Genomic DNA, 18,226 nt, shown 5'->3' with positions numbered 1-18,226 from the left:
TTTGTCCTGCAAAACAGCTTTCAGTTCTTTTCCCAGCACACCTTTAAATACCCTGCAGGCCTCCTGCTCACCAGGAGGCAGCTCCTGGGGGCATCTGTGTCCAGTGAGGGCATCAAAACCTGCAGTACTTGTGTCCCATCTCCACATATTCACATACAAGAATCACAGATGCTAGAAGGTGGAAGGGGTCTCTGGAATTCCCCTCCTGCAAGCTGCTTCACCATCTTCCTTGATCTTGGTAGAGGATATCCAGACTGAGGATTCCCCATCTGGAGAATGTCACTTCCAGTGGCATTTCCGTGCCTGCAGGCACTTCCCACAGTTTCTGCTCCCCGAGGGATGCCTTGGGTACATCCACAATCATGTCAGCTCTCACAGCAAAGGATGCCCTCCTGGTATTTCCACTCATCCCACTTAACTGGATCCCCCAGCCAACTGGCATTTTTCTGGGATCTCTCCCAGCTTCCCCCCTGCCCTCCCAGCTCTGCTGCTCTTCTGCCTGTCACCATCTCTCCTGCTGGTTGTAGCATCATCTCCATCTGGAGACTCTGAAAGTCCTGACAGCATTGCTATCCCTGGTAACATATCTGAAAACCCTGAGCTGGCAGGACCCAGTGAGTGACACAGGACAGGAAATATTTAACATTGTTCATGCCATTTTTTAAAGCATTTAGAACATGCAGTGAACATTAATTTGCTGTCTGGTTATTTCTTCACCTGCCCTCATGGCTGACCTGGAGGTGCTAAAATGAGTGATTGGAAGGGCAATGCTGTATCCAGTGATGGGATCTGATGGAAAAGCTTGGGGCTGTGTCAGGACAGGTTTGGATTGGAACAGGGAAGAGGTTTTTCATCCAGAGGGTGGTCAGGAACCAGAACAGGTTCCTCAGACAAGTGGTCACAGCATGCCAGAGTTCTAGTTTGGACAACACTCTTGGGAACAGGGGGGATTCTTGGTGCTGTTCTGTGCAGGTCTAGGAGCTGGACTTGATGGTCCTCGTGGTTTCCTTCCAACACAGGGCATTCTGTGATTCTGCTGAGATGTGGGCAGCTCAGACACCCCCAGACCTCCTCAGGGTTTGTCTTCCCACAGGTGGACATAATTCACACACTCCTTATCACAGTTTGACCCTCCTTTGGGCTGCACTCACCAGAGCGGACCAAGCAAGGAATGTCTTTTGTCACAGACTCTCCTTAAACCAAAACCCACCCCTGGAGCCATCAGAGTTTCCCTAGAAAGATGCTGTGCCTTGGGGAACGCTTGCAAGGCAGTGTCTGACCACTGAGGAACCACAGCACTGCCAAGCTCCATCCCCAGTGTAAGTGCCAAGAGAGTTCAGCCCTGCTCAGGGGGGAGGTTCATTGACATTTAAACATTTAACATCACCCACGACCTGGGAGGCAGCAGCTCTACAGGCTGCTAGGTTACAGAGATTTTTCCTCTCCTCCCATCCCTGATTTCTGCCATAAAAATCAGAGGCCCTGCTGTAATTTTACCTTCACAGACAGATATTCCTGGGGCACATACAAGAGTCAAATTCCCTCACCATCAGCTGCACATGGTGAGATTGCACTAAGCTCCAAAAAGCAAGGGGCTCACCCTTGCCCCTTTCCTTGTATGCAGGAAGGTGTGGAGCATTTTGTTAGCAATTAACCCTTGTTTCAGCTCAATAGAGCTGATCAGATTGTGTAACAACATCTGAGAAGTGGAGATTAGCAGGCCAAGCTCTCTAGTACTTAAGGCACCAATGCAGCTACTCAAAATCAGATTTCCCTTTCTTTCCTAGGACTTGATTAAAGCCTTTTCAAGCAATTCTTTCCAACCTGCAGATGTTTAAGTCAGGTGATGGAGAATTTTTTTTTTTCTGGCTGGGAAATGGCAGCAGCATGGACCTCAAGTATCTCAGAACAAAAATCAGGCCCAGGAAGCAGAGCTAAGTGTGTGTGTGTCTGTCTGTACACAGGCACTAAAGCAGAGCTTTGGTAGACCTGACCACAGTGCAAACATGCAAAGGCTTCAGTTCCAGAAGGGAGAAAGCACTCTTAGAGCAGGAGCTGAATCCAGAAATAGCCTGTGAGAGGATCAATTTCTGCTGCATACTGATTTATCCAGCCCTTTCATGGTGGCAAAGCCCTCTATAACAAAATATCTGATTACAGGACTGAGACCATAAATTCCACACGCCCTGGAGCAACGGCCAATGAATAACTGACTTGTTAAGGGAAGGGCCCTGCACAATGAATAAATCTACCAACAGGGCTTTCGATACAAAAGACCCCACTGGGACAGATTTCCTTGTGAAGGTGTATCGACTTTCATTTGCAGGAACCAGCAGATATTTGTTTGGAGGAGATCTCCATTGTTACATTGCTGCTCAACAACATCCAGCATAAAGCCTGACTCCTTGATTGATTGGACTATCCAAGTGGGCTGGACTATACAAAGGAGCATTTTGCAGTGTTCCATGAGGTACTCCTGGAAAAGGAGGTGTTTAATCCAGAGGAAATCCAAGGCAGGTGTGGGAGAATTGCCTGCTTCAGTTATAGAAGGACCTCAAGAAATTAGCGACTGAGAAAGGACAAGAAAAGACGGCTCTGGAGGAATGTTTGAGGGTGGACATGTGCTCACAGTCAAGGCACAAGAAGAATAAATCATCCCTGGTGCTCAGCTGGTGCCCTTCACCTCAGGATCCCAGAGGAAATGTGGTTTGACCACATCCAGCTGGACACAGAGCTGGCACGGAGCCACACGGGGAAGGAGGAAGCCAGGCTTCCCCATTTCACAAATGAGAAAACACCGACCTGCAGAAAGACCAAAGTCTTAATTAAGTGTGCCCTGAGCCACGTGGTTTGGCAGGGGCTGAGATCAGCCCTGTGAGGGTGTCCTTGGCCCACAGGGAGAACTGAACTGCAGCAGCTTTTAAAATCAGCCACAGGGGTTTGGTGCTGGGCAACCCAAACTTCAGCAGTTTGTGGAGCTGTTGGCTTGCAGGATCATCCCCAGGGAGACAGGAGCACAGATGGGACAGAGACAAAGCTTTCAGCTCCAAATCTATTCTAGCAGGATATCATGATGACCCCTATCCCAAAAACATTGAGACAGAGAGAGCTGTGCTAATTCTCAATGAATATGGAATAGGGCACGTCTGCCAGGAATGGGATATTCCTAATAGCTGACAGAGGGGAGGAAGAAAAGAGCCATTTTGCAAACAGCAAGGACTTTGTTATAGGCCAGCTGAGCTCAAAAAATTGAGGGAACATCTCCATCTAGCAAAGCCAGCCTGGAAACAGGCAGCTGACAAGGTGAGCCTGCAGGTGGGAGTGCTGAAATCATGGCAGGAGGTATCACAAGACCTGCCTCTGACCAAAGCTCAGTGTTCAGAAAAAGAGCTGGCAACAATAAGTACCAGTACCTGCACGTGGCAGGCATGAAATGGTGCCCCCAAACACATGCAGGATTCCTCTGTCCTGCTCCCAGCCCACGTCAAGGCAGCAACCAGCAGCTCTACCTGGAGCAAATCACCAAGCTAAAACCACAGTGGTACTTGAAACACTGCAAGGAGGAATTTATGTATTTTATATGTCTTGTTTCATTCACTCATTTCAGCCAACATACAGTGCACCACATGAGGTGACACCCATCTGTTCCAGTTTTTACCCCTCCCCAAAAATATCTGTATTTCCTTACTAGGTCTCTGCCCATTCTTCCTCCAGATGCCATTTGCTCTCCCTGACCCTCCCTGTCCCAGGGATAAGGCATGACACCAAGCAGGGCAGGGCAGAGTCTGCCACTTCAACAGCTCGTTTGTCATCATCTGGTCACTCCTTAATCAATCTTTTATGGAGGGATATTTCAGAGGAAAATGCAGAGGGAGTAGGAGAAGGAAAGTAAGAAACCATCTCCGGTTTAATTTTGATAACATTGGCAGGGAGTGATTCTCTCCAACAAATTAAAATCAGCAAATCTCTCATTTTCTCTGACAGAGGTAACCAATTAAAATTTTCATAAAGGGGGCAGTGATGTGTGTCTGCCAGACAGAGTCACCAATCTAGCAGCCCTCTGATTTAAAATATTATCTTTCCTTTCCTTTTTTTTTTCTTTCTTTTTTTTTTTGTCCTCTTCCCTCAGAGCTTCCTGGAGCAACATGACAGATTATCTCAGCATAATCAGACTAATACAAAACCCTCGCTCCAAGAGGCACCGCGAGGAAATTCTGAACTCGAGATGTGACGACAAATGGATGTTCTGAAGGGACTTCATTTACTGCTCATTTTCCTTTTCTTTATTTTTTTTTTTATTTTATTATTGTGCTTTTTAGCCTCAGCATGCTGCAAACCACATTAAAGAGCCAAATATCACACGGAGTGCATGGAAGGGAAGGGGAATTACACTCCCCCTGTGGGCTGCCCTTCCAGATTGCTCTCCAAGAGAGAAGTTTGGCTTCCAGTTGATGTTTCCTTAGGTCTGAATAAAATGCCCCCAGTAACGGGCCAGGGATGGAGTGGAAGAATTGCATTTTTGGCAGCAGGAGCATTAGGGCAGGGAACAGGGCAGGTGGGACCTCCAACACTGGGATGCTGGAGACTGGGGTGACATCTGTGATGGTCCTGACTTGGGGAGATGAGGATTGCCACAGCTCCCTGCCATGGTGGTTTGGGACTTAGAGGGCTGGTCTCCTGTGGATTTGGCATCTGATGGGGCCATGCATAAATCATAAAATCACAGAATGGTTTGGATGGGAAGACACCTTAAAGATCATCTCATTCCACCCCCCTGCCTGTCAGAGACACCTTCCACTGCCCCAGGTTGCTCCAAGCCCTGTCCAGCCTTGGGCATTTCCAGGGATGGGGCAGCCACAGCTTCTCTGGGCAACCTGTGTCAGTACCTCAACTCTTTGACAGTAAAGAATTTCTTCCTAATATATAATCTAAAGGAAAGCAGTGCATTTCAAGTCAAAAGGAGCCCTGCCTCTCCAGCACAGATGGACATTCAAATGCTGTTTTCCCTGGCAGAGATGTGGTTCAAGGCAGCTGAGATGCCAAGAAGGAGACCTCTGTCCCCACGTTGGGAACTGTGCACCAGTCCTTTTCTTCCTCTGCTTCAGAGCCCCAAATCCCCACCCAAATTTATGGATGGACATCAACCCCCATCAGCATTTAACTCTTAGCCAAGTTTCCCCCAAACACAAGCATCACCCTCCTGCCCTTTTTTATCCCAGCAAACTCCAGGCAAGCAGAGAACCCAGGGAATTTAGAGAAGGAGCCATGAGAAGAACTCAGGAACATCCTATGAATGGTGAACACTGGGATCTGATGGGGACCCCTGGGTTTTGTCTGCAGCCACATTTTAGCCATTCCAGCCCATGCTGTGACTGAGCAGGACCCTCCTGCAAACCTCCAGGCCAGGTGCCAACTCCCTTCCCTTTGGAGGCTCGCCTGGGGATGTGAATTTTCTCCAAGGGGAGGAGGCGAGCTGGTTCCAGAGCCAGCCTGTCATCCATCTTGAGGAAAACACTCCTCTCTCTTTGCACCTCTCCTAGAAAGGTGGGGACCAGCATTCCACAAGCCTGGGATCAGGCCCCGGAGAAAAGGTTTGAGTCATTTGTTTACCGGCACAGGTTTTCCTGGAGCTAATTAATGAGCCAAGCTGATACCCTGCAACAGGTATCGATGACAGAGGATTTCCTGCCTGCTACACTTGAGCAACGAGAGGGGATGAGGCTGGATCTGTGAGCACAATGCTTCCCCTTTCTCCCTTTCCCCTCCCCAAAAACAAACTGGGAAAGAAGAGCCACCTGCAGCCACACTGCGGGAAACCCCTCTGCCATCTCCCCCTCGAGCATGGGGCACCATCCCTGCTGGACCACACCACGGGTGGGTTCCCGGGAGCAAAGTGCTCGGGCATCCCTTTCTCCCACTGGCAGGGAGTGAGGGATGGTGTGGAGTCCCCTTGGAGCTGGGGGCTGCCTCCGAGCCCCCCTCAATTCTGGGCATGGGAGTAACAGAACTGCACTCAGCAGCGCTTCCACTCGCGTGGAGAGCCGGTGGGAGCCTCCACTTTCACAGGGATACAGAAATTGGGGGAGAAGAGGTGAGGAGGGGGGATAAAACGTGCGGGAGAGCATGGTAAAAAGAAACGTGGGGAGAGGGGGGATCAAAAACTCAACGCGAAGGCGATGCTGGAGAGCGGGAAACAAACCCCATGGGTTTCGCGTTTCGGGTGCGGGGTGGGAGCCAGCGCTTCTTGCGAGCCCCAGATATGCGGATGGGTTGGTTTTTTTTTATTTATTTATATATATATTTTTAGCGGGGGGGGGGGGGGGGGATAGCGGAGAGCATCGCTCCGCGGGCTGTGCCGAGCATCCGAGCGCTCCGGGGGTGGCGAGCGGCGATAGCCGGGCGGCGAGCGCCACCTCCCCGCCGCTCACCGCAAGCCCCGGCCGCCCCCGGCAGCCCCCCCGCTCCCGCTGCCGCCCTGGGGATGGGGGAGGCTGAGGGAGAACCCTGGCATTAGGTGGAGATGCCCGAAGCCTTTTCCCAACCACTCCCGGCGCGGGGTTGCAGCGGGGATGGTCCCGATGCTGTGAGAAGGATGGAGTGGGGATGTGTGGTTGTGGGGGTTTGGTAAGTTTGGGGTGGTTGTAAGAGGGGCTTGTGGGGTGCTGTGAGGCAGGGAAGGGTTGTGGGGGTGTCCCAGAGCACCTCTGGGTGCCTGCGGGGCACAGGGTGGTGCAGGTCTTGCCGGGGTGGCAGAGGATGGGATGCAGGGTGGTCCCCCGGCTGTGGTGGCTGCTTTTGGCTGCTCCTTGGGGTGTGATGGGGGTTCAGGATGTCCCCCCCGACTCCCACACACACACACGCAGTTCCCATCCCGGATATGGGGTCTGGCACACGGTCCCTGCCTCATTTTCCCTCATGTAAGGAGAAGGGGTTACAGTCATTAATAGAAATCCCTTCTGCCAGCCCTTCCCTGAGCCTGAACACTTCCACTGGTCAATTCTGGGGACTCCAAGCCCCTCTCCCTGCACCTAGGGCTCTGCAACACCATCCCAAGTGCTGCGAAAAGGGCCGGGAGCCCTGCTCCTGCCCTTGCTGTGCCTTGTGCCAGTTTCTTTCTGGTCTTCCCCTTCATCCTCCACAGCAGGAGCGATGCTGCACCCTGACCCCTCTCTAACACCCAGAGCAGTTTATGGAGGTCCCCTGGGTTTCCCAAACCGCAGCAGCCCTGTGCCCCTCCGAGACCCATCAGGCAGGATGTCCTGTCAGCTCAGCCCTCTCCTTTGTCCCCTGCCTGGCTCAGCCCCGTGGCCACCCCGTCCCCTGGCAGCACGGCTTGGCTGAGCTGGTGCAATTCCTCAGCACCCTCCAAAGGCAAAAACCTCCCCAGCACTGCCCTGCCACCTCCTTCCTCTTCCTCAGCGAGGTCTTGGGTACAGGAAAGACTGTGGGACCCAGGTTAATGAGTCATTAATTAATTAAGGATCTACTTAATATGCATGGGGAGTTGTTTGTTTCCTTTAGCAGCCCGGACTTTGGATGAGATCCCAGCCCTGCGAAGCCTCCAGCCTGGTCTCCCAGCTGATAATAGATAATACAGATATTTCAGCACCAGCCAAAGCAGAGTCATCATCATTAATACAGAGCCCTCCCCGCTACACCACGGAGGTCACCAGGCAACTCCTCGGAGTGCCCGGGGGGCTCAGCCCCCCTGGCTTTCCTCAGGCTCTGCCTGGCCAGGTGAGAGGAAACCTGAAGTGATCAACAGGTCTCGGGGCTGGGGAGGTGCCCCCGGCACCCCGAGCAGCCCTGGCTCCCTCCCAGCGAGGCTTTCGAGGCGCTGCGATTTTCGCTCTGCCGCGCACGCAGCTTTGGGCATCTGTCAAAGTAGCTCCGCTCTTCCTCAGCCCCCTTCCTCCCCTCCTCCTCTTCCTCCTCCCTCAGCCATCAGCTGTCAGCTGGCCCTGGCAACTCGGCAGACCCAGTGCTGGAGCTGGGTTGGTCGGAGAGCCCTGGCTCCAAAGGGATGGGGCGGTCGGGGATGGAAGGGGGGTGTCTTTGTGCCCTCCATCCCTTTGACCTTGCCTTGATGCTCCCCTCCCTCCCCGCTCCTCTCCGTGCCGCTGATTCACGGGGGTTGTTTGCCTGGCCAGGGCAGGATCAGGGACACGAGTGTGAGTCACAGCCGAAGGTACCTGGCAGAGTTCATCTGCAAGCCCCGTGCCTTCGATTCGGGAACCGGTGCCTGCTCTCAGCCAGGACTGAGAAGTCCCTTTGAAACCTCCACCTGATCCCCCTCGATCCCTCTTTTCCCCTTTTCCTCGCAGCCTTGGCAGAGCCATGGCTGAAACACCTCTCCGTGAAAGTCTGAAGATGCATCAACAGCCACCCTCCATCAGCGAATGTCAGGCCGTGAAAGGCAAGGGGGCGGTGGGGGAAGAGGGAGAGACAAATTTTGCGGTTCATTCCCACACAGGGTGATTCAGAACAAGATGCTTTGTAATTACGCATCCCTGATGGAGACTCCTTCTCTCTCCACCCGCTCTCCCCCCCTCTCCCTAAAGAAAGGCAAAGCCGTGCCTGGGTGCCAGCATCCCCCAGGAGCACAGCGCCGGGAGCAGCGTGTGTGTGTCTGTGTGTCTGTGCCACACTCGGAGCTTTACAGGGGCTAAAGGTTAATTTTCACCCCCGCTGTGAAGCCAAGTGCTGAGAAATGGCAATTTTGGGGGGGCACACGAGGAGCTCATCGCCTCCTCCAGCCCTGGGTAGGTGCCACACAATCAGCGAAGCAAGAAGGGAGCCCCCCACCACCCCGAGGAAAAGGGGGAAGGCAGGAAGCTGCCATGAGGGCAGATTCATGGCCGGGGCAGGCAGCTGTCTGTCCTTCCGGGACTTTGTTTGCCAACATTGCGGGCTGAGGAGTCCCGGACCCCAGGGCTGCCCGCGAAGGCGCCGCGGCTTCGCAGCACTTTGCAGTTCAGCCCCGGCTGGCTCTGCAGCTCTCCTGTCGCGATCCCCCGCTCCTCTTCCCTCTCCTGGCTGCCTTCTATCCACTCAGAAAACCCCGTCCCCATCTCCCTTCCCCGGGACACGTCTGCATTCCCCCCTCCGCATCCTGCAGACAGTCAATATTTTCCACCGGTGCTTGATGTTTGCCCACAGGACCCGCATGCACAAAAGTTAAAACTTCCCGTGTCAGGGAATGATTACGCTCTTATCAGTCCAAATTGCGGAGTGGAAGGGACGGAAACATCCTCCGGGTGCCGTTTCCAGGGGCAAAAGGAGAGGAGTGGGTTCCCACCGCTGCCCCCATCGCCGTCTCCCCCGGGGAAGGATTCAGACCCCCCTGCGCTCCAGGCAAAGCGCAGCCGGAGAAGTCGCGTTCCCCCTTTTCCCTCCCCTCCGTGGAAGAAGGAAGGGTGGCCGGGAGCCCCTTACCTTGCCGAGCTCCCCAGGTTTTATATCCTCCTCCTTCCCTTCGTCAAATTCCAAATGGAAACCAGCAACATATCCAGGGGTAACCAGCCCAACATTGGGCAGCGCGTGAAGTCCAAAAGGATGGCAGAGCTCTCTCTCCCCCTCTGCTTCCTCCACTCTTGCCTCTACATACATATATACATACACATTTATATATATATATATATATATATGTATATATTAAATGGAAAAGGGGGAAAAAATCCTAAAAGAAATGGGGGTGGGGAGGGAGAGGAAGGGAGAACCTTTGGTGTCTCTGCAGACAGGCAGGTAGAAGAGAAAAGCTGAAAATAATTAAGCCGTTTTTTGAGGAATCCTTAGGAGAGGGGAAAAACGCAGTTAAAAGCCAGTAAATCATTAGATCCAAGCAGACAATCAAGTCTTCTCCTTTGGAAAAAAAAAATATACAGCAGGGTTCAGAGTAGCTTTCCCAGCAGCGAGGAGCAAGAATGGTCTTCTTCAGGAAGATATGTTTGTTTAAAATCCACTCGTCTGCTTTTCCTTCTTTCTCTCTCTTCTCCCCCCACACTTTTTTTTTTCCTCTTAAATTTATTTATTTATTTTTTTAAATTCTGCTTCTGAATCTCTCTCTCTCTGAAACTAGATCCAGTCTTTGTAGCCAGGGGCTGCATTAAGGATTACATCAGGCTTTTATAAGCTTTCCAGATCACACATTAGAGTGAGAGAGAGAGAGAGAGAGAGAGAGAGAGAGAGGGAGGGAGGGAGGGATAGGAGGGAGGGATGAAATGCACACACACATACACACGCACACGCACGGATCGGAGCTTTGTAAAACAGGCAGCTATAGGCGAGGACCCGAACTGACACGGTATCGCATCGGGCATGCTCCGCTAGCCTCCAGCAGGAGAGGATGGATGGATGGATGGATGGATGGATGGATGGATGGATGGATGGATGGATGGATGGAACAGAGGAGCCAGCGACAAGCCGGAGCGCGCTGGCGGCTCAGCAGCAGCGCAGCCTCCTCGGGACAGCTTAGCCCTAAGCGGGGAGCCAGGAGGTGAAGAGGGAGCCGGGATGGTGGTGGTGAGGATGGCGAGGCTTCTGCTTCCCCCCCCTCTCCTCTCCCCGCCCCGCTCCCCCAAAAACCTGCGGAGGCTCAGCACGGAGAGGTGCCGCTCGCCCGCAGAGGGATGCGCAGAGATGCTGGTGCCGCTGCCTGGGTACCGGCAGGGAGAGGGGGGTGCTGGGGCTCTCTCATCGCGCCCCCCGGAGCCTCCCCCGGATCTGGCAGCCTGGGAAGGGGAACGGGACACTGGACAGGGCGGCGGGGAGCAGTGGAGCGGTGGATCCTCAGCCCCTCAGCTGCGGGGAGGGAGGGCGGGGATGGGGGGACCTCCCCCAGCACCCCCGGCTCGGCCGTGCCTTTGCACCAGGGTTTGCCCAGGCAGAAGACGGCGACGGCCATTAACCCTTTCCTAATTGTTTAAATTTTACCTCTTTCCTAGCATCCTCCTCAACTCCGTGCTCCTTTAACCCAAAATTCGGGCTGGAGTTGGGGGGTCTCGCATCCAGGCAACACCCCAGGGTAGCAGGAGGCTGGGGAGGGGGGGAAGGGAAAGTTTGAGCAGATGGAGGAGGAGGAAATGGGCTGGGGTGAAAGGTACGTGCTACATCCCGGCAGGTTTGGGGTAAAGGTGCTGCCTCCAGGTTTGCAGCCCGAGGAAGGTTCTCCGGCAATAAGGAGCCCGCCGAGCAGACAAGGGGGGGTGGGTGGGAAGGGGATGGAAGGGAGAGGGATTAGGCTGGAGGTGTGTGGAGAGCCGGGGGACTTCAGCATCCTGTCAGACTTCGGGACCTGCCCCTTGTTTTTAACCCTTCCTACTCCAAAAGGGGGGAAACAACCCTCTTTCCCTGACAAAATCACCTCCCACCCTGCCCAGGGCTGCTGCTCTCCCATCAGGGAAGGGGCACAGAGCTGCCCGAGGGGCAGAGGTAAAGATCCCATCTGCCACCACCCTCTGTCCCTCTGCCTCAGGGAGGTAGAGGAACACCCCATCTCTCCCCCCAGAGACTCTCCAGGGCACGTCCACCCCCTCCTCTTGGCCTTCTGCCCCTTTGCTCCCTTCCCTTCACATTCAGCCGCTATTTCCACACCTTCAAACCTTTTGCATCCCTAAAAAACTCCTGGGAGAAGGAGAAAAGAAAGAAAAATCTTCGTTTAGCCGAGCTGAGCTGCAAAGCCTGGCTGTGGAGGAACGCAGCAAAGCAGCCTCTCATCCCCAGCCAGCACTGCAGCATCGCTGGCCAAAGGCATCTGTGACATCTCCAGTTAAGCGGGGACTGGAGCAAAGGGGCAGCTGGGGCCTGAAATGCAGCGTTTCAGCCGACAGGCGGCTATGCTGGATTAGCACAGTGCATGCTCCGAATGGAAATCTCTCCCTTTCCCTCGGCAGCATTTTGGGAGTTTGTTTTCCTTCAGGAAGGCTTCCCTGCTCCTCCGAGTCGAACAGGGATCTCTTCCCTGTTTCTGCAGCTCCTCTCTCTCCAGCCATCACAGGTGGCAGCAGGAGAGGGAAAAGCTTTGGAGGGAGCCAGGGAGTGCGTGGCAAAAGGAGCCCAACCCAAAACCTAACCCTAAAACTGACTCAAATGCTAACACTAATGCTTGTCCTAACCCCAAACCTAACTGTAACCCTAACCCTAAGCCTAACCCTAACTGTAACCCTAAACCTAACTCTAACCCTAACGTAATCCTAACCCTAATCCTAACCCCAACTCTAATCACAACTATAATCCTAAACCAAACCCCAATCCTAATCCTATTCTCAACCCTTATCCTAGCCCTAACCCTAACCCCAACCCTAATCCTAACCCTAACCCTTATTCTAATCCCAACTCTAATCCTAACCCTAACCCTTATTCTAACCCCAACCCTAATCCTAACCCTAAACCTTATCTTTACCTTAACCCTAATCCTAACTCTAATCCTAACCTTAAACTTCACTGAAAACCTAACCCTAATCCTTATCCTAACCTCAAACCTAATACTAACTCTGAACCTAACCCTAACCCTAACCCTAATCCTAACCCTAACCCTAACCCTGACCCTAACTCTGTCCCTGCCCCTCTGAGCCCCTTGGGGCAGCTCTGCCTTTCTTTTGGAGTGCTGGGGAAAGAGAGGGGCACTCACCTTCCCTGTCCTGTGTTTGGGGAGGTCTGGAAGAGCAAAGTGCAGCTGGTTTCTCTCCTGTGTTGCAGGGCAAAGAAACCCAAGCAGAAGGACCAAACCAAAAAGTGCTGCTGACCAAACCAAACCCATTTTCTGTTACAATGGGGCCTGTTGGAAAACCCATCTTGGTGGAAATGGGGAATTGAGCTCCATGAATCTGAGAATTGCAGAATATCCTGAGCTGGAAAGGATCAACAAGGATCATCAAAGTCCAGCTCCTGGCCCAGGACCAGGAATCCTACCCTGGGCCACAGAGCACTGTCCAAAGATACTGCCAAATGTCACTGCAGACCATTTTTCCCCAGTTCTAAGTAGAGAGATTTGTGAATTCCTAGACCCCCATTCAACAAAAGGTTAAACGTGGCCTGCACCTCAAAATCACAGAGAGGCCTGATGTCCCCATTTCTCACTGTGTGCCCTCCAGGGAGAACTGAGGGTGAGCTGGGACAGCAAACAGGACGTGAGGATTTGGGGTCTGCAGCTGTCTGAGGCACCCAAGTGCAATAATTCACCTGCTCTCTTCATCTGTGAAGTGATGAAGGCAAAATAACTTTATCATAAAATGGATCTGTGAGATTTCCTGCAGCAGGTTAACTCTGAGGGCAAAGAAAGCCATAGGCAGAGCAGGAGATGCTCTCAAAACATCAGATCTCCCCAGAAATGTGATTCTAGGGGGACATAGACCCTTCCTTCCATCCTGCCAACATAACCCAAACATGGGACCTGTGGGGAGAATGGTCTATCCTGGTAACATAAGAGATTTAAAGGCACCTTTGTGTTTGTGGTTCTCCCCTCTGCTCCCCTTGCAGGGACCAGTCCTAGGTCAGCACAATTTCTTTATGACACAGAAAGCCCTGAAACAGAGATCTCTGCCCTGTTTTGCTTGAAAATGTACAGAAATAACCAAAAGACCTCAGCTCAGCCCAAACTGGCAACCTACGTCCCATCACATTATGGTGTGAGGACTCCTGAAATTCCTCAGGGCGAATGTGGGCATTATCAGCACCTTCTAGTGTCATTCCCAGAGGAAAAGAAGCAGACAAGAACAGCAAAACCAGAGGTCACAGGGCCCAAGAGCTTTTGGGACAAACCATTCCTGCACCATCGTGGTGGTGCTGATAAGGCAAACCCACCCCTAATTCCCCTTGCTGAGGTGCTGGGTGGGTTTTGTGACAAACACCAACTTTGCTGTCCAAAAACACAGCCAAGAGTGAAGTATCTTTCTCCTCTCTGCTCTGTTTTCTGTCTGGGTTTTGGAGGTGGAAAGGCTGAGCTGGATCCAGCTGTAGTTCTGTAGTTCTCCTCTCCCCACTGTCAAAGGAAAACAGCAAACTCAAGAGAGATAAACAAAACCTTTACCCACACTTTGAATTTAGAACATGTTTGTTGCATAGAAAACCCCTCTTGTTGTCAGAGGCAAAAAAGGATCCAGAGCAAAAAAAAAAAAAAAAAAAAAAGGGATGGGAATATCCATGGTTAAAATCCACGGTTAAATGTAGCACCCCTGGGAATATGCAAAGAGATTTTGGGAGAAGAATTAAGCTGCACACTTCAGGAGCCTAAGCTGGTCTCAAACTACAAAGTACATGAGGGAGACATGAAAGAGCCAGAAAAACATTTTCTATCTGCCCAATTTTTCCACCTTCTTTTGAAGCATGGAATACGGGCGGAAAAAGGCTGTTTGGGCTGGGAGCTGCTCAGAGCTGGCTTGGGTTTGTTAACTCTGTCCTCCCACCTCCCACATTGCAAAGGTAGGCTGGTTGTGCTGTTGGAATAATAGATTTGCCCCAAAAATCTGCTGGAAGCATAATTGCAATGTAGAGAGACTGAATTTAGTTTTTTTGGAAGAGTCTCCTCCTGCCAGTGGTACCCCCAGATATCGTAGGTGTGGATGAGGATGGCAAGGGAAAAAAAAAAAAAGGGGAATGCCTGGGATTCCCAGAGGATCTGTTTGAAAAGGATAACTGCAAAGCAGGGCAGCTTGTAAGTAATCAGTTTACTTCCCCTCCAGCAACAGATACCACTGTGTTTACATCTATAACACTTTCCATTTTGTCCGGTTAAAAATCTCCTTGAACAATTCAAATTTCGAGGCAGCCACATCCTTCTGCTGAAGGGAGACATGGGATAACTCAGCTCTTGAAAGGGATTTTCCCATGCCTGCCTCTCACATGACTGCTGTGCTTTCCACCTTGCTTTTGTTGTTGGTAATTTTTATATGTTTTTAATGGCTTTTCATTGCTGTTGCCAGCTGTGGTTTCTGCTGGCAGTGGCTGCTAAGGAGTGTTAATGGTCAGGTGTCACAGGTCAAACCCAGCAGTCCCAGCCTCTCCTAAGGGCAAGGAGAAAACTCCTGCTCCTCTTCCCATGGGCTGTATTTATTAAAGTGTAGCAATTGTCTACATTCAAGGAGTGTCTTTGCTCAAACTCCTCCATTTTTGGACAAGGTGCTGAGAGAATTCTCCTAAATAGGAATTTAGCATCAAGCCCATTTTATAGACTTGTAAAGTGAGGTGAAGCAGATGTTCCGGCTTTCCCAAGCATGGGAAATCCTAACTTCATCCCTCTTCCCTGACCAGCCTGCTCTGCATGCCAGGGCCAGGGGAGAATTCCATGGGGCCCCAAAAACGGCCTTAGTGAGGGGAACAAGCACCAGCACAGGTATGGCCACAGCCAGTGATGGAGGAGAGAGCTTGGTGAGTGACTGCTGCTTTGTTGAGGAAACCAAGCTATTCCCAGAGCCCCAAAGCTCTTGGATGACCAGGGGAGAGGATGGAAGCCCCCTCTGAAAGCATTTGTGATGCTGGCCCTGGCAGCAGAAAGGACTTATGGAACCCAAGCCCAGATGTTCACAGCTCCTCTCTTTTTCCAGAGCTTTGAACTGATCCTGAACTTTCCTCTTTCCCCTGTCCCTGCCCAGGAAGGGAAGGAGTGAGGAGGAGATATTAATGAAGTTCTTCTTCTGGTGAAGATCTTGGGACCAGAGGCTGAGAACCAAGAGTGAGAGCAAAGGCAAAGTGCACTTTGATGTTATTGCCAGTGAAGACAAATCAGGAGCATCCCAAATCATCACAATAAAGAGAATTTCTCTAACAAGCACTCAGCTCTTCCTTATCCTTCTTTAGAAACTTTCTACAGGAGGGAAAGTGCTGAACATCTTCTAAAAATAACAATGTTAATAATAATTACAACATCTTTCCTGAGTCATGGAAGGGTTTGTGATGGAAGGGACCTTGAAGATGATCCACTTCCACCCCCTGCCATGGGCAGGGATACCTCCCACTATCCCAGGTTGCTCCAAGCCCCCCTGATCCTCCTGGCTGGGCAGTCTGTAGCAGACCCCACTCTAATGTCACCTGTCACCTCCCTTAATCCTGAGCCAAAAATTCTCCCTTAGCTCCTCATCCATCCTCAGGCAAAGCTCCAGGTATTCCATCTGTTCCTGAACCCAGAGGGACACAGCCCCTCCTCATCTCCCTGTGCTTGCCCTTCCTAAAGAGAATTCCTATTCCTCTTCTTCCCGTATCCTTCCATTCCACCCCTCCACTCACAGGAGTCATCCCAACCCAGTCAAAGGAGCCATCCCACCACATCTCCACCCTGCCAACAAGATCACAGCCCTACAGAACACACATCCCTAATCCTTTGGTTCATTCCACATGCCCAGGTGTCAGAATAGAGGAATTTAAGCTGGATCAGTGACGAAGCCATTTTCCTGTGTGGAGTGCCTGGAATTCCTTTGTGCTGCCCTCCAGGCGCTTTCCTGCTGACCTGCAAATCCCTCTCCAAGCTCTTGGCATCTGTTGCTGACCCTGGCACCAAACTGGCAGGAGAGGGATGGATTGAGATTCCCCTTCCCCTGGGAACTCTCTTTTCCCACACCAGCTGCTGGGAGCTGCGAGCCACTCGTTTAAAACCCCTGGTTAGCACAAAAGGTTTCTTTGACAGTGGAAAAGCAGATTCCTCTGCAGAGCTCTCAATGTGCTTCCCAAGCAGAGCCATAGATGGCAGTACGTGGTATTTACAGAGTTATTTCCACGAGTAAATCTTCTTATTTTAGCAGAAAGCGAGAGAATTTCATTTCCTTGTAGCTACAACGCGCTCAGAATGAGAACTCCTAAATCAATGGAGAAAGCAAGAAAAGCCTCCTTGCCTGAGCACCAGTAGACAGAGCTTGAAATGCAAAATCCCTCTGTGCTCTACAGGATTCTCTATCCACTTTCACAGGGATGATACCTGAGGAGTTGAACAAGAAAACAATTTTCCATACTGGAAAAAAGTTGAAGATCTCTCAAGTGACTGTCACAAAAGCCTGAAATAAGCTCAAAATTCTGGGTTCACTTTCACAAACCAGCAGTTGAGCGTGTGAATGTGAATTTAATTCAGGCCAGACAAAAGGTTTTTTTTTTACTTTGATTTCAACTTACATTTCCACTTTGTTATTGCTTTAATGTCACTAGGTTAGCTTCAAAAATCCAAAATAATTTTAAAGTAACAATGTTTGAGATTTTCTTCCCCTCCTTTTCTCCTTGTTGTTGTAAAACACTTCTTTTCCACACACTAAAGTCTAATTTCAACGAACTGACATTTCTAACCTGAAGTATCATATTGAAGTAATATGCAGCTTGTTGCACTTCCTGATTTGTTTTGCATTGAAATTAATTAATTTTCCCAAGTCCAGCCTGTTTGGCCCTTGAGGGTAACTGGTGACTGATCTCTCCCTGTCCTTTTCTCAACCCAGGACCCTTTCATTCTTTCAATTTTTCTTTCTCCTGTCCAGCTGAGGGGCCTGATAGAGCAGCTTAGGAGGACACCTGACACCCAGCCAGGGTCAACCCACCACAGTCACCTTCTTGTCTCCATGTTCCCAACGCCCAGGGACTTAATCTCAGCTGGTTTCTTTACATCCAAGTATCCAAGTCAGCTTTTCACAGGTGTCAGAAGAAATAAGCACAAAAACAAAGGATCTCCAAAAGTTCACACCTTGGTGGTTTCCAACCTCATTTTTCATATTTAGACATTTCAAATCACCTTCCAAATCTAATTCTTGTGAGGCCAAGTGCTTCCAGCTCCCCAAGAAACCAATGGAGCTGGAGAGTGCTCAGCACCTTTAAGGGCCTGTTCCTTTGATTCTCTCTTGAATGGAAATCTGTGGTTTTCCAATATCTGCATTTGACCTGAGCATCCTGAAATCAAAGGCTGATCCTGTAACTGTAAATAATTTGACATAAGCATATGTAAAACAAGTTTGATCCCATAATTTATAGCCTATTGAAATTGGAACTCCCTCAGTGGAAGACGGGATTAATACCAAATAAGGGAAGAAAAAACAATTAAGAATAAATAAACCATTCACCCGATCTCAGCCTTGCAACCTTTGTGTTTGTTCTATTTTCCCTCAGATGTAATCATAATCTATGCTGGGACACGTCTGTTTATGATAATGGAGGAGTCATTTATCAGAGAACTTATCTCTGCCTCCTGCCATCATAAATCCCCAGAGCAGCTGGGATGAGCCTGGCTGTGGAGCCAGGTGGTCCCAGCACGCACCTCATCCTT

General features: G+C 51.0%; 1 protein-coding gene and 1 long non-coding RNA gene across 16 annotated transcripts in view; one reads left to right on the top strand and one right to left on the bottom strand.

Moving 5' to 3' along the window:
* ADGRB1 (adhesion G protein-coupled receptor B1) overlaps positions 1-10,777 on the bottom strand; it is a 290,231-nt gene extending 279,454 nt beyond the window's left edge. For 9 of the 15 annotated variants that reach the window (XM_077189545.1, XM_077189551.1, XM_077189553.1 and 6 more), the window contains exon 1: positions 9,436-10,175. The gene's annotated coding sequence lies outside the window, so the exon portion shown is untranslated. Of the gene's footprint in view, positions 1-9,435; positions 10,176-10,584 lie in introns of those variants that run through there. The other 6 variants (XM_077189591.1, XM_077189557.1, XM_077189578.1 and 3 more) reach the window with 2 other exon arrangements.
* LOC129123846 (uncharacterized) lies at positions 10,198-18,032 on the top strand. Its single transcript, XR_013184991.1, has 2 exons — positions 10,198-10,521; positions 12,697-18,032. It is a non-coding gene; the product is annotated as an uncharacterized LOC129123846 (long non-coding RNA).
* Positions 18,033-18,226: the final 194 nt, after the last annotated feature.

The sequence above is a fragment of the Agelaius phoeniceus genome, chromosome 1 (assembly GCF_051311805.1).
Source record: "Agelaius phoeniceus isolate bAgePho1 chromosome 1, bAgePho1.hap1, whole genome shotgun sequence".
NCBI classification, from domain to species: domain Eukaryota; kingdom Metazoa; phylum Chordata; class Aves; order Passeriformes; family Icteridae; genus Agelaius; species Agelaius phoeniceus.
The sequence above is the reverse complement of the archived record's forward strand: the minus strand, read 5'-3'. Positions and strand labels throughout refer to the sequence as shown.